This window comes from Bison bison, unplaced genomic scaffold (assembly GCF_000754665.1).
Source record: "Bison bison bison isolate TAMUID 2011002044 unplaced genomic scaffold, Bison_UMD1.0 scf7180017864236, whole genome shotgun sequence".
Taxonomy (NCBI): Eukaryota; Metazoa; Chordata; class Mammalia; order Artiodactyla; family Bovidae; genus Bison; species Bison bison.
In genome coordinates this window covers 137,845-142,141 of record NW_011494808.1, presented here as the reverse complement: position 1 = coordinate 142,141, position 4,297 = coordinate 137,845, and the positions used below count along the sequence as shown (strand labels likewise).

The following is a 4,297-nucleotide window of genomic DNA, read 5'->3' as shown; positions in this document are numbered from 1 at the left end:
AACTGACAAACAACTAATCTCAAAAATATACAAGCAACTCCTACAGCTCAATTCCAGAAAAATAAATGACCCAATCAAAAAATGGGCCAAAGAACTAAATAGACATTTCTCCAAAGAAGACATACAGATGGTGAACAAACACATGAAAAGATGCTCAACATCACTCATTATCAGAGAAATGCAAATCAAAACCACAAGGAGGTACCATTTCATGCAAGTCAGAATGGCTGCGATCCAAAAGTCTACAAGCAATAAATGCTGGAGAGGGTGTGGAGAAAAGGGAACCCTCTTACACTGTTGGTGGGAATGCAAACTAGTACAGCCACTGTGGAGAACAGTGTGGAGTTTCCTTAAAAAACTGGAAATAGAACTGCCTTATGATCCAGCAATCCCAGTGCTGGGCATACACACTGAGGAAACCAGAATTGAAAGAGACATGAGTACCCCAATGTTCATCGCAGCACTGTTTATAATAGCCAGGACATGGAAGCAACCTAGATGTCCATCAGCAGGTGAATGGATAAAGAAAGCTGTGGCACATATACACAATGGAGTATTACTCAGCCATTAAAAAGAATACATTTGAATCAGTTCTAATGAGGTGGATGAAACTGGAGCCTATTATACAGAGTGAAGTAAGCCAGAAAGAAAAACACCAATACAGTATACTAATGCATATATATGGAATTTAGAAAGATGGTAACGATAACCCTGTATACGAGACAGCAAAAGAGACACTGATGTATAGAATAGTCTTTTGGACTCTGTGGGAGAGGGAGAGGGAGAGGGTGGGGAGATTTGGGAGAATGGCATTGAAACATGTATAATATCATATATGAAACGAGTCGCCAGTCCAGGTTCGATGCACGATACTGGATGCTTGGGGCTGGTGCACTGGGACGACGACCCAGAGGGATGGTACGGGGAGGGAGGAGGGAGGAGGGATCAGGATGAGGAACACGTGTATACCTGTGGTGAATTCATGTTGATATATGGCAAAACGAATACAATATTGTTAAGTTAAAAAAAAAAAAGGCAACTCCTGTTATAAAGTGACCAAAAACTTGGCTAAATTGTAATCTTGTGCTTTATGGAAGATAGAATTTGTGAGTCTTGAAACTGGATAATTAGTTGAGGATATTTCTAAGAAAAATGTCAAATATGTAGCCTGGATACCCTGACTCATTAGAGTTAAATGTGAGCAGAGGAGACAAAGTGAAGAAGTTAGTGCTAGGGAGAGAGGTGCCAGAATTTAAAGATTTGGAGAATTCTCAGTCTATGAATTTTGCAAAAAAAAAAAAGGGGGGGTGGATATGTTCCAAAATATGGACAGAAAAATCATCTGATAAATAGATTGTGCATGTGAACCATCTCAGGAGAAGAGAGGAATAAGGATGAGATGATATCAGCAGAAACACTACCAGGTCAGACCAAAGGGAACAGCACAGGGCCATAGAACCAACTGGCTGCGAATACACTTTATCCTTCAAGAAAAGAGAAGAATGACTCAGAGATCATCAAGGCTTCCTCTCCCATCATGGGGCCAGGAGCTGTCTCTTCCTCAGTTTTGACCAGCCAAGCTCCGTTGCCCAGTGGCTCAGGGGCAGTTTACTCCAAAGAGCTGTATGGATGGGCCTCTGTCCAGAGCTGAAGAGGTAGGGCAGAAGCTACTGCAGCTGGGTTATGCTCCCACCCCAAAGGCTCTGGAGGACAGAACATCAAAACTAAGAGGGTTATTCTCCAACCTTAACATCGAATGTAATTTGCCTTGCTAAGTTTTATTTGTATTTCCTGAGACCTGTCACCCTTTTCTCCTTTCCAATTTCTCCCTTTAGGAACAAGAATGTCTATTGTATGCCTCTCTATCCACCGTTGTTTTTTTCCTGATGGTCCAACTCTCACACCTGTACATGACTACTGGAAAAACCATAGCTTTGACTAGATGGACCTCTGTCAGCAAAGCAATGTCTCTGCTTTGTAATACACTGTCTAGGTTTGTCATAGCTTTCCTCCCAAGGAACAAACGTCTTTTAATCTCATGACTGCAGTTACCATCTGCAGTGATTTTGGAGCCAAGAAAATAAAATCTGTCACTGGTAACACTTTTTTCCCTTTTATTTGCCATAAATTGATTGGACCGAATGCCATGATCTTAGTTTTTTGAATGTTGAATTTCAAGCCAGCATTGTCACTCTCCTCCTTCATCATCAAGAAGCTCTTTAGTTTCTCACTTTCTGTGATCAGACTGGTATCATCTGCATATCTGAGGTGGTTGATATTGGCAATATTGATTCCAGCTTGTGATTCCTTCTATTCTTCTAGGATTTCACATGATATACTCTACATAGAAGTTAAATAAGCAGGGTGATAATATACAGCCTTGTTGTATGCCTTTCACAGTTTTGAACCAATGGGTTGTTCCATGTCTGGTTCTAACTGTTGTTTCTTGACACACATACAGGTTTCTCAGGAGGCAGGTAAGTTGGTTTGGTACTTCCATCTCTTTAGGAATTTTCCACAGTTTATTGTGATCCACACAGTCAAAGGCTTTAGTGTAGTCAGTGAAGTAGAAGTAGATATATTCCTGGAACTCTGCTTTCTCCATGATCCAACGAATGTTGACAATTTGATCTCTGGTTCTTCTGCCTCTTAGAAACCCGGCTTGCACATCTGGAATTTTCTCAATTTACATATGGCTGAAGCCTAGCTTGAAGGATTTTGAGCATAACCTTACTACTTACTACCACTTGAAATGAGCATAATGCTATGATAGTTTAGGCTCTTATGAGGTCATTGCTTTTTCACTGGGACCTGTTGTACATAAGAACCTGTGTGTGCCCTCTAGAGTGGAGGTTCTGTTTCCCCCAGTCCTATGGAATCACTGCAATCAAACCCCACTGGCCTTTAAAGCCAGATGCTCAGGGAGTTCCTCCTCCTGATGACAGACCCCTAAGCTGGGGACCCCCGTGTAGGCGCTCATAACTTTCACTTCTGTGTAAAAAGTTCTGTGATATAATTATTTTCCAGGTTGTGGGTCACCCACCCAGTGGGTATGGGATTTGATTTTATCACTATTGCACCCCTCCTACTGTCTCATTGCGGCTTTTGCTTTGCACTTGGATGTAGGGTATCTATTTGTATGTTCCAAAATTTGTTTTCAATGGCTGTTCAGCAGTTAGTTGTGATTTTGGTGTTTTTGCAAGAGCTTATGTCTTTCTACCAAGTCATCTTGTCTCTGCCTCCTTTTTCTTTTTCCTTTGTCCTTAATCTTATTTCACTTGCTCATAGAGTGCTGAGGGCAGAAGTCTTGCACCCTACACTTCAGACCTAGTGTGAAATTGTTTTGTTGACATCTCTGCTGAGTGTGTAGAAGTATTGAATAATACAGCATTGCTTATTTAAAACTTGTTAACAGAGCATACCTTAAAAGTTCTCCATACAAGAAAAAAAAAAAAAAACTATAAGTATGCTGACAGGTGTTAGCTAGACCTACTGTAGTGACGACCTACATTGTTTTACAATGTATAAAATATCTAATCATTATGTTGTACCCCCTGAAACTAATATAATGCTACACATCACTTATATCTTAATAAAAAATATTTTGAATTGGGTATGGTGGAGAAGGAGCTGGAAAAACACATATGGAGATGAAATCTCAAATGTCTGGGTTGAGATAAGCAAGTATCTAAATCAATTACACATTTTTGTTTCCTAAATTAAAAAAAAAAAATTGTCTGCCCAGAAATGATATGGACCTAACAGAAGCAGAAGATATTAAGAAGAGATGGCAAGAATACACAGTAGAACTGTACAAAAAAGATCTTCACAACCCAGATAATCATGATGGTGTGATCACTGACCTAGAGCCAGACATCCTGGAATGTGAAGTCAAGAGGGCCTTAGAAAGCATCACTACGAACAAAGCTGGTGGAGGTGATGGAATTCCTTTGAACTATTCCAAATCCTGAAAGATGATGCTGTCAAAGTGCTGCACTCAATATGCCAGCAATTTGGAAAACTCAGCAGTGGCCACAGGACTGGAAAAGGTCAGTTTTCATTCCAATCCCAAAGAAAGGCAATGCTCAAACTACTGCACAATTGCACTCATCTCACACGCTAGTAAAGTAATGCTCAAAATTCTCCAAGCCAGGCTTCAGCAATATGTGAACCGTGAACTTCCTGATGTTCAAGCTGGTTTTAGAAAAGGCAGAGGAACCAGAGATCAAATTGCCAACATCTGCTGGATCATGGAAAAAGCAAGAGAGTTTCAGAAAAACATGTATTTCTGCTTTAT

The 4,297-nt window shown here is 40.4% G+C and overlaps 1 protein-coding gene across 1 annotated transcript in view; it reads right to left on the bottom strand.

Annotated features, from left to right (window-relative positions):
* LOC104993253 (disintegrin and metalloproteinase domain-containing protein 5-like) overlaps positions 1-4,297 on the bottom strand; it is a 154,401-nt gene that overhangs the window by 32,364 nt on the left and 117,740 nt on the right. The gene's annotated exons all lie outside the window — the stretch shown is intronic.